A 21,863-nucleotide genomic window follows, 5' to 3' on the forward strand; every position below is an offset into this window, starting at 1 on the left:
AGTGAACTAAGATGGACTTGAATGGGTGAATTTAACTCAGATGACCATTATATCTACTACTGTGGGCAGGAATCCCTTAGAAGAAAGGGAGTAGCCATCATAGTCAACAAAAGATTCCGAAATGCGGTACTTGGATGCAATCTCAAAAATGACAGAATGATCTCTGTTTATCACCAAGGCAAACCATTCAATATCATGGTAATCCAAATCTATGCCCCAACTGAATGCTGAAGAAGCTGAGGTTGAACAGTTCTATGAAGACCTACAAGACTTTCTAGAATTAATACCCACAAAAGATGTCTTTTCATTATAGGGGACTGGAATGCAAAAGTAGGAAGTCAAGAAACACCTGGAGTAACAGGCAAATTTGGCCTTGGAGTACAGAATGGAGCAGGGCAAAGGCTAACAGAGTTTTGCCAAGAGAACGCACTGGTCAAAGCAAATACCCTCTTCCAACAACACAAGACCAGACTCTACACATGGACATCAGCAGATGGTCAATACTGAAATCAGATTGATTATATTCTTTGCAGCCAAAGATGGAGAAGCTCTATACAGTCAGTCAAAACAGACCAGGAGCTGACTGTGGCTCAGATCATGAACTCCTTATTGCCAAATTCAGACTTAAATTGAAGAAAGTGGGGAAAACCACTAGACCATTCAGGTATGACCTAAATTAAATCCCTAAAGATTATACAGTGGAAGTGAGAAATAAGATTTAAGGGGCTAGATCTGATAGACAGAGTGCCTGATGAACTATGGATGGAGTTTCATGACATTGTACAGGAGACAGGGATCAAGACCATCCCCCAAAAAAAGAAATGCAAAAAAGCAAAATGTCTGTCTGAGGAGGCCTTACAAATAGCTGTGAAAAGAAGAGAAGTGAAAAGCAAAGGAGAAAAGGAAAGATATACCCATTTGCATGCTGAGTTCCAAAGAATAACAAGGAGAGATAAGAAAGCCTTCGTCAGCGATCAATGCAAAGAAATAGAGGAAAACAATAGAATGGGAAAGACTAGAGATCTCTTCAAGAAAATTAGAGATAGCAGGGGAACATTTCATGCAAAGATGGGCTCAATAAAGGACAGAAATGGTATGGACCTAACAGAGGCAGAAGATATTAAAAAGAGGCAAGAATACACAGAAGAACTACACAGAAAAGATCTTCATGACCCAGATAGTCATGATGGTGTGATCACTCACCTAGAGCCAGACATCCTGGAATGTGAAGTCAAGTGGGCCTTAGGAAGCATCACTACGAACAAAGCTAGTGGAGATGATGGAATTCCAGTTGAGCTATTTCAAATCCTAAAAGATGATGCTGTGAAAGTGCTGCACTCAATATGCCAGCAAATTTGGAAAACTCAGCAATGGCCACAGGACTGGAAAAGGTCAGTTTTCATTCCAATCCCTAAGAAAGGCAATGCCAAAGAATGCTCAAACTACCACACAATTGTACTCATCTCACACACTAGCAGAGTAATGTTCAAAATTCTCCAAGCCAGGCTTCAGCAATACATGAACCGTGAACTTCCAGATGTTCAAGATGGATTTAGAAAAGGCAGATGGCCCAGAGATCAAATTGCCAACATCTGCTGGATCATTGAAAAAGCAAGAGAGTTCCAAAAAACATCTGTTTCTGATTTATTGACTATGCCAAAGGCTTTGACTGGGTGGATCACAATAAACTGTGGAAAATTCTTCAAGAGATGGGAATACCAGACCCCCTGACCTGCCTCTTGAAAACCTGTATGCAGGTCAGGAAGCAACAGTTAGAACTGGACACAGAACAACAGACTGGTTCCAAATAGGAAAAGGAGTATGTGAAGGTTGTATATTGTCACCCTGCTTATTTAACTTTTATGCAGAGTACATCATGAGAAAAGCTGAGCTGGAGGAAGCACAAGCTGGAATCAAGATTGCCGGGAGAAATATCAATAACCTCAGATATGCAGATGACACCACCCTTACGGCAGAAAGTGAAGAACTAAAGAGCCTCTTGATGAAAGTGAAAGAGGAGAGTTAAAAAGTTGGCTTAAAGCTCAACATTCAGAAAACTAAGATCATGGCATCTGGTCCCATCACTTCATGGCAAATAGATGGAGAAACAGTGGAAACAGTGGCAGATTTTGTGTTTTGGGGGCTCCAAAATCAATGCAGATGGTGATTGCAGCCATGAAATAAAGACGCTTAGTCCTTGGAAGAAAAACTATGACCAACCTAGACAGCATATTAAAAAGCAGAGACATTACTTGCCAACACAGGTCCATCTAGTCAAGGCTATGGTTTTTCCAGTAGTAATGTATGGATGTGAGAGTTGGACTATAAAGAGAGCTGAGGGCTGAAGAACTGATATTATTAAACTGTGGTGTTGGAGAAGACTCTTGAGAGTCCCTTGGACTGCAAGGAGATCCAACCAGTACATCCTAAAGGAAATCAGTCCTGAATGTTCATTGGAAGGATTGATATTGAAGCTGAAACTCCAATACTTTGGCCACCTGATGTGAAGAGCTGACTCATTTGAAAAGATCCCTCCTCCTGAGGGCAGGAGGAGAAGGGGACGACAGAGGATGAGATGGTTGGATGGCATCACTGACTCAACAGACATGAGTTTGAGTAAACTCTGGGAGTTGGTGATGGACAGGGAGGCCTGGCGTGTTGCAGTCCATGGGGTCTCAAAGAGTCAGACATAACTGAGCGACTGAACTGAACTGAGTGAATAGAAATTTATTCCTCATAGTTCTGGAAGCTGAAAGTCCAAGAGGGAGGCTGCCAGCCAGCAAGTGGAGGTGAGAGCCCTCTGCCAGCTTGTAGATGACATGGTGTCCTCACATGGCAGAAGGACCCAGGGGTCTGTGTGCTTCTCTTTTATGATGGCCTGAGTCCCATTCATGAGGGCAGAGGCGTCACCCCCTATTGCTGTCACCTTGAAAGATGGGTTTCTGACATGAATTTAGGGGGACACAAGCATTAAGGCCAGAGCAATAGGTCTTAGACATGATTCTGAAAGCCCATGTGTGTCCTAAGTCACTTCAGTCGTGTCTGACTCTGTGCAACCCTATGGACTGTAGCCCGCCAGACTCCTCTGTCTATGGGATTCTCCAGGCAAGAATACTGGAGTGGGTTGCCTTTTCCTTCTCCAGGGGATCTTCCCAACCCAGGGATTGAATCTGAGTCTCTTATGTCTCCTGCATTGGCAGGCAAGTTCTTTACCACTAGTGCCACTTGGGAAGCCCTGAAAGCCCATCTTTGGGGGGAATGTTAAGATAAAATAGAATGCTGAGTAGGTAAAAGCTTCTGTAGTTCTCCTGGTCACTGTTCTCATGCACTGCCACACCTGCAGCATTTACAATCTTGACTGTTTCCTTTCAGAGATCTTAATTTAGTCTGTAGGAATTCTTCCAGCACATCTAAGTAATTTGCAAGCATAATGGAACAAATCAATGTGAGGTCCCCTGTAGGTCCCAAATGCTCCAAAATGCACCAAATGTTAGTAAGAAGACATCTCTTAAAGTCCTGCTTAGACTGGCTCTCTCTGGTTGAAATCTCACACCAATGTCTTCCCATGGGAGCTGCACACTTCACAGTATGGTGATATCCATAACCCAATTGCTGACAGAGACAGAGGTAGATTACAGTCTACAAATATTTATTTAGGGACTCCTATGTGGTCCAGTGGGAGAAGGCGATGGCACCCCACTCCAGTACTTTTGCCTGGAAAATCCCATGGATGGAGGAGCCTGGTAGGCTGCAGTCCTTGGGGTCGCGAAGAGTCGGACACAACTGAGCGACTTCACTTTCACTTTTCACTTTCATGCATTGGAGAAGGAAATGGCAACCCACTCCAGTGTTCTTGCCTGGAGAATCCCAGGGACGGGAGAGCCTGGTGGGCTGTCGTCTATGGGGTCGCACAGAGTTGGACACGACTGAAGCGACTTAGCAGCAGCAGCAGCAGCATGTGATCCAGTGGCTAAGACAGAGAACTAGATCCCGCATGCCATAAATAAGCGTTCACCTGCCACAGCTAACATGACACGTGCTGCAACTAAGACCCAGTGCAGCCAAAGAAATAAAAATAAATGTGAAAAAATACTTATTTATAATTCTGTCCTCACTGTATTACCCTTATTTTACAAGGAGGTTTCCTGATGATGGAAATCTTGGGGAAGTAGCTGGGCTTCCGGTGTGGGATCTATCAGAACCCCTCCCAGTTCACTTCTCCAGCCCCCACAGTGCCTCTAACACTTTCTTGCCTTTACTCCTAAGTGTGGGATGGTGACCTTAGTTAGTCTCCATCGATTGTCCTCAGATGTGTGGTGATGGTGACGGTGACGCAGAATGAACACTAGACCCAGTTGCCCTTCTGTTGGCAACTAGCACTGAATCTTGCCCTGAGTGTGAAAGAAAATCATTAGTACCTAAAAGCGACTCATTGTGCTTCAGTTGTTCTAATTTTATAACAACCTCTTGTGATCTTAAAGCCTTCTAAAGTAGACTCCAGTGATCAGATTCTGAAAGAATTGAAATGTAGAATATTCCTATCACTTTGGATTCCACCCTCCACCCCCTGCCCACAGTAGACTTTTAGGATGAGGCTGTCTAATTTCAAATTAGACCAGACTCCCCTTCTTTTCCATGCATTGGGTTTACTCATGTTCTTGCAACATTTGACAGCTTGTCCACCCCTGCTTTTGTTTTCATCACTCCTGTTTTGGAGACAAGAATTTGTAGAGGTTTCAACTCATGTGTTCAAGTGAACATGCCCCTCTGACTTTGCTTTTTTCCTTTGCAAATAAATGCATGGCCTTTATGATTTGGTATTGTGTTCCATGGCTTTGGGTGACATAATTTAATTTTTTATGCTCACATGCAAATAAGCATCATCCAATAATAAAAAGTGGTAGACATACTTGAATGGAAAGCTTTGATAATTATACAATCTTTAAATTAATTAATGAGCCAAAGGCAGCTAAACATTAGCATTTAGAAAGATCTCTACAGCATTAGCTACTAATGAGTTCATTTAGATCCATCATGCAACTCGTTTTGGAAAGCACAGACCACATTTAATCATATTCAATCATATCTAATATTGAAATTATGAACACAAGGCATTGTTGAGTGTGAAATTACCATAGAATTTTTATTGTTAAATACATTTCTTGTTGGTACTCCTAGATGAATGATAATTTGACAAAGTAGGTAATCTGTATACAGTGGGCCATTTATGGAATAATAAGGAATTCTAGGCTCTCCTGATTTGTGTTGATCATTCACATACAGATTCTAAATTCGTTTCTCCCAGCTGCTTCAGAGGTTCTCCTGACTTCAGGCAAGAAGGATACACTTTTGGACTTCTTTTTCCTTTGAGTCTACAGTTTCTTTTTCTTTTTTTTGAGAGAACAGAAAATTTTAGAAATGTATTTCAGCAGTCAGCTAATATCATTAAAAATTTAAAAATTAAAATGTAATAATTATACAAAACCAGCCTTCCTGCACCACTTGATGAAATTATATGTAGCTGGGGTCACAACATATTCAAAGATTCAGCTTTAGTAGATTTTGCCAAACAGTTTTTCACAGTAGTTGTACCAATTTACATTCTCACCAGACATATGTGAGCTAGGTACCTCTTAATACAATTAAATTGTTTCTTCTAGCTATGTGCACTACAACAGTGGCCAGCTGCCACTGTATTGTATTGCTTATTTTCCCTTTTAAAACTCATGCTATTAGTTACGCTAACACCAGCTTCTGCAGTAGCTTCAGTTTATTTCTCACTCACTAAACAGTTCAGTGTGGAGAATACCCAGCGAGGCAATCTCCTCTCCTCTGAGCAGTGATTCATGGATTCAGAATTATTGCATTTAGTGGCTCCACCACATTTGACGTGTGTCTTCCAGTGTGACCCTGAGTTTAGACATCCAGAGGAGTGTGGAGAAGGCACACTGTCTTTTAACTATCTCAGCCACGAAGTGACACATTTTTTCTGTTCACATCCCCTTTGTAGGAAAAGTCACATGCTACATCTTTGCATCTCCTCCCTCGGGGAGGGGGCAAGCAGGAGAGGAAAAGTTCCGGGCTGGGCAGCTGATTCCATAAGGGGCACAAATACCTGCTGGGCAGCTGTGTTTGCCAAGCGTGGCTTGGCGTTCTTGTATTTCCCTGTCTCAGAAACTCTCCTCCTCAGGAGCCCTGGCTGAAAGCAGCGATGACAGATCAATTGAAGAATCTTAGAAAACTTGATGGAAGGGTTTGTCCTGGACAAACATAACCCACTGAGACCCAGATCATAGAAGAAATACTTTATAAATGCTTGTAGGCTGTGAGCCTCTGTCTGCACGGTAACATCTTAAACACTCCTCTCAGTGTTTGACAGCTTTCTCATAACTCTGAACCAGAACTCAGCAAGGAGGAGGCGGAGAATGATTTGCAGGGAAATCGCTGCAAATTGATTTGAAATCACCACCAAGTGAGGCTGCGGAATGGCACATTCGTTTTCTGTGATCTCACCCAGTGTGCTGATAGATCCTCAGTGAGCACCAGGCATTCAATATTTGAGAGTCCTGATCAAAGCAAGGTCTTGGATTTGGACCTGGAGAAAGCTTCAGGTCAGGCCAGACTTGGTCATGTCCAACATCTATGTCTTAAGCATAAGACAAAAGTACAGATCACTTGCATCTGAGGCAGCAAATGGGAGAAAGGTGGAGGGTCCAGCATCCATCATCTATTTTGAGGTCATGATGATTTTGTTCTACAAGATAAAAAAAGGGTATGAGGTTTATGACTGAAAGTATTAGCATAGGAAGGGAAGGTAGCAGTTTCTGTCCCAGGTAACAGACAGAGCTATCTGGCTAAGACCTACTTGTCTCCCATTTCTCTGAATCATAACCAGAGCCACCTGTGTACGTTGTTAGATGAAAAGGAAGCCCTTTTCATCTGCTTCCTGAAATGTCTCTGTTATGTTATGAGGATGTTTTTGGTTGAATGAATTTTGAGGTTTTAAAAATGAATAAGTTGCCATGTGGTGCTGAAATCTGTATGCCTAAGGGGTGGTTTTTTGGGGGTGGTGGGGGAAGATGAAGTTTCCAGAAACAACAGCTACATATATGGAATACTCTGCAGTGTGCAGTTACTATGCACTACACACTTTATCTGCACTAGTCCCTTTAATCCTCATGTGAAGAAGGAAAATGAGATTCAGGGAGGTGACTGCTTGTGACCACTCAACTAACAGAAGGAGTCACAATATGAGTTGATTCTGCCTCCCAGTCACAGGAGCTTCCCAGGTGGCACTAGTGGTCAAGAATCTGCCTGCCAATGTAGGAGATGCAAGAAATGAGGGTTCGATCGCCGGGTCAGGAAGATCCCCCGGAGAAGGGATAGGCTACGCACTCCAGTAGTCTTGGGCTTCCCTGGTTGCTCAGCTGGTAAAGAATCCACCTGCAACTCAGGAGACCTGGGTTCAATCCCTGGGTTGGGAAGACTCCCTTGGAGAAGGGAAAGGCTACCACTCCAGTATTCTGGCCTGGAGAATTCCATGGACTGTATAGTTCATAGGGTCGCAAAGAGCTGGACACAACTGAGCGACTTTCACTTTCTACATGCGCTAGTATGAAAGTAGGCAGTGGGTCAAAATCCTCTCCAGCTTTCACAATTAAAATGTTAGCCAGTCGAGGGCGTCTGTTCCAAGTTTTTCCACCACACCACTGGAAAGATAAAAGTTTGTTTTCTAGAACTGTAGCATACAGCCATCCATAAAGCAGGGCACTGGTCAGGGTAACTGTCTTTCAAGTGATGGATGGTAGTGGTGTTTGGGAGCTACTCTGGCGTTATTTGTTTTGAAAGTGCGTGGACAATCTGAGTTTCACAACCATTAGGAGTATTGGGTTGTTACAATAAATATCAATAAAAAATACAACGGCTCCAAGGAAGCAGTGGATTTTAGAAAAGGTGGCTTTAATGCCTGTACACTGTATGTCAGGTTGCCTCAAAATGATAAATTATTTGCCAGTGAGAGAGGCAAATTAATTCTGTAGTAAAGGAGCCTTTAATTTGTTACCCAGGCTGAAGGGAACTGGAAATACCAAACTGTAACTCTATCAGGAGTTTGTTTCTTTTAGATACCTTATTTTGCTCACCAAAACATTGGCCACTACTTGACCTCTGCCAGACAGTTCTACCAATTTAGGGAACATTTATGTTTTTCAGTTCCTCTCCATCTATTTTCAATCTCAGTGTCCTGAATTCCACAACAAACTTAAATTAATTAGAATTGCTTTATTAGAGGCATTAGACCCTGTTAAAGATTTAAGCCTGCAGTTGTACTAAACATATATTGCATATTTATTTAGGGCTAGTGGATACCCTATGAAACAATGCAGATGTGGGATACATCCATTATTTCAGAAAGTTCATTGGACAGCCTTGTCTTCATCCTGTCCAAAGGGGAAAGCAAATGTGCAGGAGGAAGGCTTTCTTTTAAAAAGTCTTGGCCTGGGAGACTCCCCTGGTGATCCAGTGGTTAAGACTCCATGTTTCCAATACAGGAGACCCGGTCAGGGAACTAGGATCTCGCAAGCTACAGCCAGAAAAGGACAAGAAAACTGTCTCAGCCTGGACATGGCACACATCACTTCTGCTCACTTTTGTTGGTAGAAATATGTCTTTTGAGCTTCCATGTGATGGGGCCTGGTGTTCTAGTCAATTTGGGCTGCTGTAACAAAAATACCAGAGACTGGGTGGTTTATACGACAGACGTTCGTTTCACACAGTTCTGGGGTCTGAGAACTTCAAGATGAAGGGGCCAGTAGGCTGCATGTCTGGTGAGGATGTGCTTCTGGACTCAGAGGTGCTATCTTCTCACTGCGTCCTCATATGATGGAGGAGTGAGAGAGCTCTCTGCGGTCGCTTTTATAAGGACATTAATGCGGTTCATAAGAGCTCTGTCCCTATGACCTAATCATGTCCCAAAGGCCCCATCTCCAGATACCATCACATTAGGGCTTAGGTTTCAACATCTGAATTTTGGAGGGAGGGGACACCAGCCTGATATTCAGGCTGCAGCACCTGAGTAGCTACAGTCCTATACCATGGACAATAGGGACTGAATTTTATGAGGCCATAACCATTACCACTAAACAAATTTAATAATGCAGACATGGTCAGAGGAAAAGCCTCTGGAGACAGGCTTGGATTCAAGTCCTTCTGCCACTTCCAAACTGACATTGAACAAGTAGGATGTCCTGACTCAGCTTTGTCATTCTTAAAAGGCAACCGTGATGATACCTAATTCCTAGGATGTTTGTCACGATTAAGTATTAAAATGTATATCCTGTAGAAAAGCAAATGTGCTTTGAAGTTCAAATGTGTGCACACATGTGACCTTGTCTCACAGATCACAGCTCTTCATCGGTCCCTGCAGCCTTGCTTTTTGCTGTGTGACTTTGCAGTCTCACTTCCTGCGCCTTGACTGTGGAGTGACCCTGTGACTTGTTCTGGCCAGTGGGATGAGCTGAGGATGTCACTGTGCCAGTCCTGAGCCTAGGTTATAAGAAACCTTGTGGATTTCTGCCGTCATGAGAAATCTGCTTAGGATAGCTTGTTGATCCCAGGAAGAGGTTGGTGGCTACGTGGAAAAATGGTACTAGTTAGACCGGCAGCTTAGACACCTCAACCTTCAGCAGAGGCATGATCTAAGTAAATGTCTATTGTTGTATAGTAGAGAGGTATTGTTGCTTGCTGACTATTGTTATAGTGACAGTAAACAGCTACAACTAGTTTGTTCATCTATGTCTATTCACTTGAACAACGTTTGACAATATAATCTAAAATACTAAAAAGCAGTAAAGGAAATGTTTGGCTTGAGTTTTAAAACTATTTGAAAAATATTTCTTTTTACATTGTCTGGTACTTTTCATATGGTGATTCAAAGAAATAGTAAATAGTGATAACAAATGAGACAACACAAAACAATGAAGAGAGGAATAATTAAGTGATCATTGCTTTTTTCCCCCCTTAATTTTTTAAAATTGAACTCTAAAAAAATTAAAATAAAATTGAACTCTAGTTGAATTAGAATATTGTGTTTCAGGTATACAGCACTTGGAGAGTTTTTTCCTAGATTATTTTCCTTTATAGGTTGTTAAAAGATAATGTTTATAATTCCGTGTGCTACACAGTGAAACTGTTGCTTGTCTGTCATATATGTAGTGGTTTGTATCTGTTAATCCCATCCTCCTAATTTGTCCCTCCCCGACTACTTCTCCCCTCTGGGAGGGTAAGTTTGTTTTCTGTGTCTGTGAGCCTGTTTCTGTTTTGCATGTAGATTCACTGGTATTATTTTTTAGATTCCACATATAAGTGATATCACAAAATATTTTTCTCTCTCTTAGTGATATGTTTCACTAAGCCTAAGAAGGCAATGGCACCCCACTCCAGTACTCTTGCCTGGAAAATCCCATGGACGGAGGAGCCTGGTAGGCTGCAGTCCATGGGGTCGCTGAGAGTCGGACACGACTGAGCAACTTCACTTTCACTTTTCACTTTCATGCATTGGAGAAGGCAATGGCAACCCACTCCAGTGTTCTTGCCTGGAGAATCCCAGGGACGGGGGAGCCTGGTGGGCTGCCGTCTATGGGGTCACACAGAGTCGGGCAGGTTGAAGCGACTTAGCAGCAGCAGCAGCAGTATTCTCTAGGTCCATCTGTGTTGCTGTAAATGGCATTATTTCATTCTCTTTTATGACTGAGTGATACTCCACTGTATATATGTACCATATCTGAAGTCAGTCATCTGTGGATGGGCAGTTGGATTGTTTCCTCGTTTTCGCTATTGTAAATAGTGCTATTATGAACATCAGAGTGTGTGTCTTTTCAAGTTAGAGTTTTCCTTTTTTCCCAGATGCATACTGAGGAGTGAAATTGCTGGATCATATGCTAGTTCTGTTTTTAGTTTTTTAAGGAACTTACATACTGTTTTCCATAGGGGCAGCACCAGTTTATATTTTCTTTTTTTTTATTTTATTTTTAAACTTTACATAATTGTATTAGTTTTGCCAAATATCAAAATGAATCCACCACAGGTATACATGTGTTCCCCATCCTGAACCCTCCTCCCTCCTCCCTCCCCATACCATCCCTCTGGGTCACACAAGGGAATTCCCATAAGGATAACAGCTGATCTTTCAATAGAAACTCTTCAAGCCAGGAGGGAATGGCAAGACATACTTAAATTGATGAAAGAAAATAACCTACAGCCCAGATTATTGTACCCAGCAAGGATTTCATTCAAGTATGAAGCAGTTTATATTTTCAAAAGTGTAAGAGAGTTCCCTTTCTCCATACCCAGCATTTGTTATCTGTAGACTTTTTGATAATAGCCATCCTCACTGCTGTAAGGCGATGATGCCTCATTGTGGCTTTGATCTACATTTCCCTAATAATTAGCCATGTTGAGCATTTTTTCATGTGCCTGTTGGCCATCTGTATATCTTCTTTGGAAAAATGTCTTTTTAGGCCTTCTGCCCATTTTTTGATAAGGTTGTTTATTTATTTATTTTTTATATTGAATTGTATGAGCTGTTTGTATATTTTGGATATCAACCCCTTATCAGCTGCATCATTTGCAAATATTTTCTTCCAGTCTATAAGTTGTCTTTTTGTTAATGGTTTCTTCTCCGTTGTGCTTTTAAGTTTGATTAGGTCCCATTTATTTTCACTTTTATTTCATTTGGCTTGGGAGACTGTGTGACCAATGTTTTTAGGTTAAGGGCTAGATCATAAATATTTTCAACTTTGCAACTTCTCAGCTCTGCCTTTGTCATATGAAAGCAGCCACAGACAATATGTAAGCCAATGAGTGTAACTCTGCTTTGTTGCTGATGTTTAGTCCCTAAATCATGTCCAACCCTTTGCAACTCCATGGACTGTAGTCCACCAGGCTTTTCTGTCCATGGGATTTTCCCAGACAAGAGTACTGGAGTGAATTGCCATTTCCTCCTCCAGAGGATCTTCTCAAACTAGGGATTGCACCCGTGTCTCCTACCAACCATTGCTCCTGCATTGGCAGGTGGATTTCTTTACCACTGAGCCACCTGGAAAGCCCAGGTGAGCCCACAGAGGCAGGTGGTGGGACTTAGGCATACTAACCATTGGTACTGAGATAAATATGCTTAGATCCATGCCTCGATCCATAGAATGTAAACAGAAAAGTGTGACCTTACAGAAAGAATACAAAATTATAAGACATGAGAAAGGATTATTATTCTGGCTGTAAAGGGCAACAAATTAAGAGCTATTGTTGAGTTGAATGAGATCATCTAATTTAAATCTTCAGCCTAATACTCAGCACACAGGGCATATTCTAGGACTGGGAATTATATTAACATAAGAGCAATATAAAAATAGTATAAATAAGCTGATAAGTTTAATTATATAAATATAAAATCCTTTATATCTGCTCAGTAAAAATCAGTTAAGATAAAATGGAAAATCATATAAAAACGTAAATAAGCTCTGTAAATGTAGCGTACTACTGCTTCATCAGCCTGAGGTACTCATAAGGCCATATCTCACTATCAGGAAATTGTTTCTTTCATCCTATGGAGTCCCTTCAGCCATAGGTTTACTCAGTCCAAGATATTAGTCTACAGTATGTTGACTTCTTTGAAAGAGAACTGAAAAATCTAACTAGTCTCCAGTAAGCCTGATGCTCCTGCAGAGAGTCTTGTGACACTGTGGGAATTCTGCTGTTTGCTTTGTAATACATGGTATCTGATATGTTGCGCTGTTCTAGGGTTGATGGCTCTGGAGCTTAGATGAGCTCCCTTCATACTGGCTAATACCTATGCTGCCACAGAGCTGCTGCCAACACTGTTATGGGGAGGGGGCACAGGGTAGGGCAGTGTGGGATATCTGAGAGCCCTGCCCTCTTCCATCTGCCTCCTAAGGCCATATTGTTTCCACTGTCTTATCATTCCCAAAGTCTGTCTGAAGTACACTGCAGCTTCATTGCTTATCTTGACATCTTTCTGGGCCTGTAGTTTGCTACTCAAGGCTCCTTACAAACATTTCTGAACAGCCTGGCATAGGTGGTTTCCCCAAGCTCTGGGCTTATCAGTTACCCCAGGTTACTGTGATGGATAATTTTACATGTCAGCTTGGCTAAAGGGTGCCCAGATGGCTGGAACAAACATTATTTCTGGGTGTGTCTAGGAGGATGCTTCTGGAAGAGATGGGTTTGATTCAGTAGACTGAGTAAAGACAGCTGGTTGATGCCCAGCCACATGGGCAATGGCAATCTGCTGAGGGCCCAGACAGAACAAAAAGGGTGGAGGAAGGTGACTTCTCTTCACTGTGAGTTGGGTCATCCATCTTCTGCCCTTGGACATTGGTGCTGCTGGCTCTTGGGCCTTCAGACTCTGGGGTTTACCCCGCACTCCTCCCCTAGACTGGGAGTTACACCATTGGCTCCCCTTGCTTTTCAGATCTATTGACTTGGACTGGCTTCCCTGGTGGCTCAGTTGGTAAAGAATATGCCCACAGTGTTAGGGACCAGATGTGATCTCTTGGGTTGGGAAGATCCTCTGGAAAAGGAAATGGCTACCCACTCCAGTATTCTGGCCTGGAGAATTTCATGGACAGAGGAACCCAGAGGGCCACAGTCCTTGAGGTCACAAAGAGTCAGACATGACTGAACATTAATACTTTCTCAGTTCTGCAGTTTGCCAACCACAGATTGTGCAGGTTGTGGGATTTTTGGCTTCTGTAACTGTATGAGCCAATTCTTATAATAAATTTCCTCTTAAATATATCTCTATATATATCCTACTGGTTCTATTTCTCTAGAGAACTTTAATATAGAACTTTAATTACTACATAACTATTATGAATAAAGTATTAATAACATAAAGTGAATAGAAACCTATACAGACAATACTTAAAAACAAATGATTAAATACAAATTCTGAATCTTTCTTGTCCCCTGTGGGGTAGAATGCAGTTTCTGGCCCTTCCTTTTTAGTTCAGTTCTTTTTCTGTGGCCCTCCAATATTGAGGCACTTAGGGGAGAGAGGTGAGTTGGTATTTTTGCCAAAAAGGAACTTTGAAAACAAATGCCACAGGCTTCTAGCCAGACATTTGTTGTTATTCAGTTGCTAAGTCATGTCCGACTCTTTGTGACCCCATGAACCGCAGCACCCCAGGCTTCTCTGTCCATCACTATCTCCCTGAGTTTGCTCAAGCTCATGTTCAGTAATGCCATCCAACCATCTCATTCTCTGTCACTCCCTTCTCCCCTTGCCCTCAATTTCCCCAGAATCAGTGATTGGCCAGTGGTTAAAAATCTTTGACCAAAATATTCACTTTCTAAAAGAAATTTAAGTGTCAGTTCTAATAAAACCCTAGAGAAATAAGCTTTGATAGGTGATATTTATCAAATGAACCCTAAACTTATTGGGGAATATGACCTTGAAAAGCTGTACAAGCTGATAGTCATACTCACTGGTTTTTCAAAATAATCTTGTTTCCTCCTTTATATCACTAGTAATAAATTTTCTTTGTATGAAAAGAAGCAAATACAAATAAATGCTAAGGTAAGAGCCTGGGCTCTGAAGACGGTTAGCCAAGTTAAATCCCAGCCCTGCCACTTATCAGGGTGACCTTGGGTAAGCGTTTTACCCTTTCTAAACCTCAGGTTCTTCTTTTGAAAAGAAGCAAGTAATAGTCTCTCTCTCAGGGGGTTTCTGTGAATACTCGATGAGGTCATGCCTGCAGAGTGCTTTGCAAGCACTGTGACTGCTGTCAGTTATCATTTTTATTACTCATAATCACAGCACTTAGGGATCGCTGCTACAAACATTTTGATATTTAGGGGATCCTGATTATCTGAATAGTTATTTCCTGAGTTTCAGCAGTTACAAAATTTTTCAAACACAGGTGCATAAAAATATTCACTAATAAACTGACCAGTTAGAAAATGTCTGCTCTTAGACATTTCCTGCTTAATCCTTGTGTCCAGCTACCCAGACTACTCACGCCCAATGTTCCAGTGCAAAACCGAGGCAAATTGAAATTTCAAATTTTACAGGGGATAGGGGGTTTCAAGTAAGTGATGTTGGGGGACTTAATATTGAGAAATGAGGGTCTGGCAGAGTTAGACCAGTTAACAATTGAAGAATGGAAAATAAGCCTTGATAGTGGCCTGAGAGGCCCTTTGAAAGGGAATGATTTGAATATCAAAGGACTCAGAGAAACCCTTAGGAGAATTGAAGCCCTTAAATATTTCTATAAAATAGACTCTTTAATCTTGCTTTTTAGACAGGAACTAATTTCGCTAGATAGTTTTTCTAGATGGACTCCATTTCTTCACTGCCTGGGGCCATCAAAGTGTGACTTGAAGTGGACGCTCCAACATAAGCTCTGTAAATACTGATTTTGAAGACATTGAGGTCTACAGTGATACCTTTTTGTCCTCACCTTTTCCCAGACAGGGACCTTACATGACAAAAAGGATTGTGACTCTATGGAACCATAACCTATTTTTTAAAAACATCAAATCTCTTTGCTTTTTGAGGGCAATCTTTAGAGTTTTTGGTAGCAGAGCTCTGTTTTTAGTAGTAGATCCCATTGAGAAACTGATGACAACTATGCTCAGCCCAGAAAAATGAGCATAATTGTCATCAGTTCCCTGGTGGCTAAGATGGCAAAGAATCCACCTGCAATTCAGGATACCCGGTTCGATCCTTGGGTCAGTAAGATCCTTTGGAGAAGGCAATGACAACCCACTCTGGTATTCTTGCCTGGAGAATTCCATGGACAGAGGAGCCTGGGGGGCTGCAGTCCATGGGGTCGCAGAGTCAGACATGACTGAGTGACATTCACTTTCTTCACTTTCAGAAAAATGAACATTTGTACCCACTGTGAAAATTTTCATACAGTTTGAAGGGAGGCCCAATGAAATCCATTTACAAATTACAGGTTAAGAAACCACATATTGTTATATTTCAATATCTGAAAGAATTTGCTTTCTTAAATTTTCAGACTTGCATGAGCTTTTTTTTTTTTAATGAATTACTTTTAATTGGAGAATAATTACTTTACAATATTGCTGTGGTTTTTGCCATACATCGACATGAATCAGCCACGGGTGCACATGCATCCCGTCCTAAACCCCTCTAGCACCTCCCTCCCCACCCCATCCCTCTGGTTTGCTCCAAAGCACCAGCTTTGAGTGTCCTACTTCATTGCATGAGCTTTAATTTGATATATATGTTAATAAACATTTGCTCTTTGCCTGTATCTGTGGGAGATAAAGGAGAAGTATTGGACATAGCTCCTGAGTTTCCTCTAGACCAAGAGAACACCCAGAAGGTACAGGTAGGGTATTGTGAAGCAGAAAGACATTGTCAGTCTATCTAGGCAAGGAGTTACCTCAAAGATATCATCTAGCCTATAGTGAGGTGAGGCAGTGGTAGGGGCCCAGCTAAAGCCTCTATCCAGATCAGGATACAAAAAGTGAGCAGCCTGTTCATCTGCCTGCTCAGTCGAGGCACCTGTATGGTGATGGCAACCATCATGGGCTTCTCCCTCAGTAAACATACCTGCAAAAGCTCTTGACTTTGTAATAAAAATCAAAACCCAAAGTGAATGAATATATATGATCAAAAAAAGCCAAAGTTGTTCAGTTAAGCATCACACCCACACCTGTATACATACATACAGGATTTAAAAATAATTTACACATCTAGTTCCCCTGGCTGGTGCTAGTGTTCCTCATGAATTTCTTCTCTTTAGGATATTGCCAAAGCCATCAGCCAGGTGGCATGACTTATTTCTGCACAAGTTCTGGAAGGTGCAGCTCTCCTTACTATAAATTCACTGTGCAAAATGCAATAAAATGAATTCTCCCTCCCACTGTTGCTGGTCTCACAGGCTTCCGGCTTCTAGCAGGAAAGGATTGCCTTTACTTAGAAGAACCCTTCTCTGTGGCTTTGTGTCTCCTTCCTCTCTTTTACTATCTACTTTTTCTACTGGTAGTAGCAAATGTTAAACGGATTCGGCTTGTTGCCTTGCCAAAATGTTGCTGTTGAGTTATTTAATCTTCAGTATAGCTGTAGCCCACCTGCAGATTAGCAGACACTAATTGTGGCTTGGTTGACATGAGGAAGAGTGAAAGGAACTGAAGACAAGACCAACATACAAGAGAAGCCAGTATAAGACAGTGAATGGCCCAGTGCTTGATTATGTGATAACAGAATATAAGCAGAATCATGTGAGAAGGCTTTGTAATGCAGGGGGACGTGAGTGTGGTATTGAAGTCTAGGTGATGATCATGTAAATTTCGACAGACAGGCTGGATGTGGAAGGAGGATGGAGGAGTCATATATTTCCTAGGAAGGCAATGTGATGCAGAGCAAAGAGCAGGAAGCTACAGTCCTTTCATCACACACATATTTAGTGAGAGCCTGTTATGTGCAGGCACTGTGCTGGGTCTAGGCCCAGGGGTAGTGAACTCAAGTCCCCACTCCGTAGAGGATTCATGAGCTAGGATAAGACTTGTGTTTAAACCTGACTCTACAAATTATCTTGTTCACATGGAGAGAATTTCTCAACCTCTTTGAGCCTCAGTCTCATTTCTTGAGTTTGGTTTGGAGTAGAATAATGTAATGGAATCACTTAATAAGCTCTAAAATTCAATGCCAATTTTAGTTACTATTCCAACTAGCACGTGACAGGATGTATTGTTTTTTGAATCCTGGATTTTAAAATACGAATTCTTGGAAGAAGAGAAAGTTGTCATCTGGCTGGAGAAGGATCCAGTAAGATGCTGGCACTGAGCTTACCTGTCCTTCCTCTACCTGAGATCTGGGTCTGGGATGACAGCCTTGGCTTGGGGCAGAATTAAAGGGGAGTGAGCAGAGTGAAAGGAGAAGAGTAGCTCAACATAAAATGAATAGCCAGAGATGGTGAATGAAACACTACGGAAGAGATGGCAGTTCCAACCAGGTTATATGGGGGGGTGGGACACAGATCACAGGAAGGGTGTCACTCAACTTGTATTGAAGAATCTGGTGTGCTATGAGCTCTTGGATGAGGTTGAAACAGTGTATTTTTAGAAAGTTCATCATTAGTAGTGCTGTTTTCCAAAGCCCACAGTGTTTAAGATCAGCTACAGATACTATATTTCTTCCTGAGAGCTTAGGTTTGAAAGCTATGGCTTTCTTTCCTTTATGTCTTTAGAATTTTCTGTATGGTTTATTGGTTCTAGTGACCAAAGTACCTTCATCAAGCTGCAATTAAGCTTGGGACTGAGCCATGTGCGTCTGTGGGAGGTAATTATAAAAGCTGGATTAATTTGCCATTGAATTATTTATGTAAACATAAATTTTGCAGAGGCAGTTAAACCTCAGGTGTTTCTTAAGGCAGAGATAAATCAATTTACATTGTGTTCATGCAGTTCATTTCAGAGGAAATGTTTGACAGGAAATAGAAGTCTTTGTCAAAAGGCAAAATACCCTAAGAATCCATCCCTCCATTAATTTTCTTTGCTCTCTAAACATACCCTGTAAAGTAATTTTGTATTTTATTGTAATTCCTTCCAACTGCCAGAGATAATAAGTCAAAAGACATTGAGAGTTTTCTCTTGTCAATACCAGGAAGTCAATCTTCTGTCTATTTTGGTATAATTTAGCGCAGTGAGAATCAACTGATTTCACAGATATTAACTTTATCGAATATACAAACAGAAGTGTTACAGGGAAAATAATTTCTCAGTGAACAGCGGAGATATCTTAGCAATCAGAAAATGCAATCTCCTTTTGGTCTCAAAACTTACTCAAAGGCTGGAGCATGCCTGAAATCTACGCCCCCCCCCCCTTCTCCCCTACAAAGCAGTGATTTACAGAAATGAAACCTGCGGGATACATATTATGCAAACATTCTGGGGAAGTGAATCATAGCACAACCAAACTAAAATTGATGGAGCTGCAGTGAAAATAAAGTTATTAAATTTGTGGTGAAGGGGAAAATGCAAAAGGTACCACTCTAATGGCATCTCATATATAAAACCCATCAGCTGCTTCTGAAGAAGCCGTTGCTTGCAGCCATCACATCCTCTGCCTTTCTTCTCTCATCACATACTTCCAGCTCTGTCTTAATTTTTGGCCTTCCCTCATCAAGGCAGTCAAGATTTCAGATCCCCCTTTATTTTTACCCCAGCTCCAGTTTCAGCAGGACATCATACATATTTTTTCCTTATATACAGAGCCACAAAGTCAGCTCACAGCCTTCATTCAAAGTCACTGACTCATCTCAGGTGATATTTTCCAGAACAACTGAATTTTTCATAAATCTAAATCATCTTTATCTAGATCTTTCCTGGGGTAGACACATTGAAGTAGCCTAAGCAGAGAAGTGGAAGACTTCAAAGATGCTAACTGAAATGAACAGAAGGCAATGGCACCCCACTCCAGTACTCTTGCCTGGAAAATCCCATGGATGGAGGAGCCTGGTGGGCTGCAGTCCATGGGGTCACTAAGAGTCAGACACAACTGAGTGACTTCACTTTCACTTTTCACTTTCATGCATTGGAGAAGGAAATGGCAACCCACTCCAGTGTTCTTGCCTGGAGAATCCCAGGGATGGCGGGGCCTGGTGGGCTGCCGTCTATGGATGGGGTTGCACAGAGTCGGTGGGGTTGCACAGAGTCAGACACGACTGAAGTGACTTAGCAGCAGCATAGCATGTTAAAATAGAAGCTACAGGAAGGTAAGGACATCTCATTATTGACTGAACAGTGAGAATCACTTTTGGTTCAAATTGGTGCTTTGCATATTATTGATAATAAATGACACATAACAGATTTCAAGAGCCCCCCTTATGTGGGGGCTACAAGAGGAGTTAGAAGTGGAAGAGACAAGCTCAAGAATTTACCATACTTTCAGCTTCTATGGGAAGCTGGAACACAAGGTCTTAACCCCATTCTAGTCTATTCTCTCTCACATAAGAGAGTGGCTTTGTTGGAATGCAAATCTCATCACAGCGTTCCTGGACTTAAGACAAATCTTTGGTTTTCTGCTGCTCTTGGTCTAAGGGACCCAGCTTTACTATGGACTGACAAGGCCCTGCATGGCCGGGTCCCTGTCTGCCTGTCCACGTTTATCCTGCTCTGGGTGCTGCAGCCGTACAGCCACTTCCTTGAAAACCCTGTACTCTTTCTGGCACTGGGCCCTGCACATGCCACTTCATCCACCTGGATACCCCTTCTCTCTCCCTGCCCTAATCCACTGCCTCTTACCCATTTTTCAGGTCTCAGCACAAACTTCATATCTTTAGGAAGAACTCAGATCTTTGCAACGTGCGGAGACTGTTCTCCATGAATTTCTTTCCTTCCTCATTGATCCAAGTTTTCTGAGCAAAAGACATGCTGGAATAGCAAACACCCTTGAGGCTTCCCAGGTGGCTCAGGGGTAAAGAAACCGCCTGCCAATGCGGGAGACCCAGGTTTGATCCCTGGACTGGGAAGATCCCCTAGAGAAGGAAATGACAACCCACTCCAGTATTCTTGGACTTCCCTGGTGGCTCAGATGGCAAAGAGTCTGCCTGCTGTAGAGGAGACCTGGGTTCAGTCTCTGGATCAGGACGACCCCCTGGAGAAGTGAATGGCAACCCACTCCAGCATTCTTGCCTAGAGAATTCCATGGACAGAGGAGCCTGGTGGACTCCAATCCATGGGGTTGCAAAGAGTCGGACATGGCTATACGACTAACACTCACAGTTGGGAAGCTAGAGCTAGTGTTTCCCTCGAGAGAGACTGGAGACATACCTGCCGGAGACACCTGAGAGTAAATCTCTCTCCTTCCCTCTCCATTCCAGAGTAGTAATGATTTGTCCCCTTCTCCTGTGGAGGAGATAGATTTATATTAATTTCACTTTCTTTCCTGAGGCATGGATAGGTGGGCGACAGCCTGCTAAGAGCCAGTTTCCTGGAATCTGAGGCTTGTCTCCTATGGTGTACCTTACTGCAGAAGTAGGTAACAACCAGCAAATCCTGTTTCTCTGTGGCAACTGGGGAATAGGGAAGTGAAACAAAATACTGCCCTGGAAGCTGTTTTGTTATGAGTAACAAATGATCACTATTTCTCATCCAGGAGTCTTATCTTGCATTTTCTGCCATTATACGTATGTAAAACTGGCAGACTATCTTGTTAGCTTGCAAGTTGGATAAAATTTCCGACCCTTCATGGTTTCCGATTTAACACACCACTGGTCAGATTCCATCTGTCCTTGCGTCGTGTGCCACTCATTTATGGCATGTGTCACAGTCAATTTTATATTTATCTGTTGTTGATTTGAGAAATGTTTCCCTCTCCAAGTAGGAGGGCAGTATGTTGTGCTTTCCCCCCTGTTGAATATCTTGCCCCTAAAACAGTGCCCAGTGCAAGCCTTATTTGTTAAATGTGGAAAGAGCTTAATTCTAACTTAAAAGAGGAGGACAGGCTTCATAGAGAAGGAGACACGTGGAGGGGGCAGGAAATAGACAGCTGGAAACAGAGGATGAGTGTGTCTGGCAGTGGGAACAGAGAAGTCAGTGTTGGATGGAGCAGTGTGGGCTGTGGGACCAGTTCCTTGTGGCTTGGGTGTGGACCAGTGTGTGTGTGGGGTAATAATGACAAGGAAGTAGTTTTCTTGGCAAATGTCACTCTGTTTCTGAATGTAATAAAGCATAGAAAATTCCAAAGGCTAGTGGAAATGAGAGATGGATGTGTTTATAGGGATTTCATTTCAGAAGGCTAAATAGAATCAGGAAGGGAAGGACTTAAAGGTGCCTAAGGAATTGGGTCTTTTTTGTTTTTCTTAACATTG

This window comes from Bos mutus, chromosome 1, assembly GCF_027580195.1.
Source record: "Bos mutus isolate GX-2022 chromosome 1, NWIPB_WYAK_1.1, whole genome shotgun sequence".
Lineage (NCBI taxonomy): Eukaryota > Metazoa > Chordata > Mammalia > Artiodactyla > Bovidae > Bos > Bos mutus.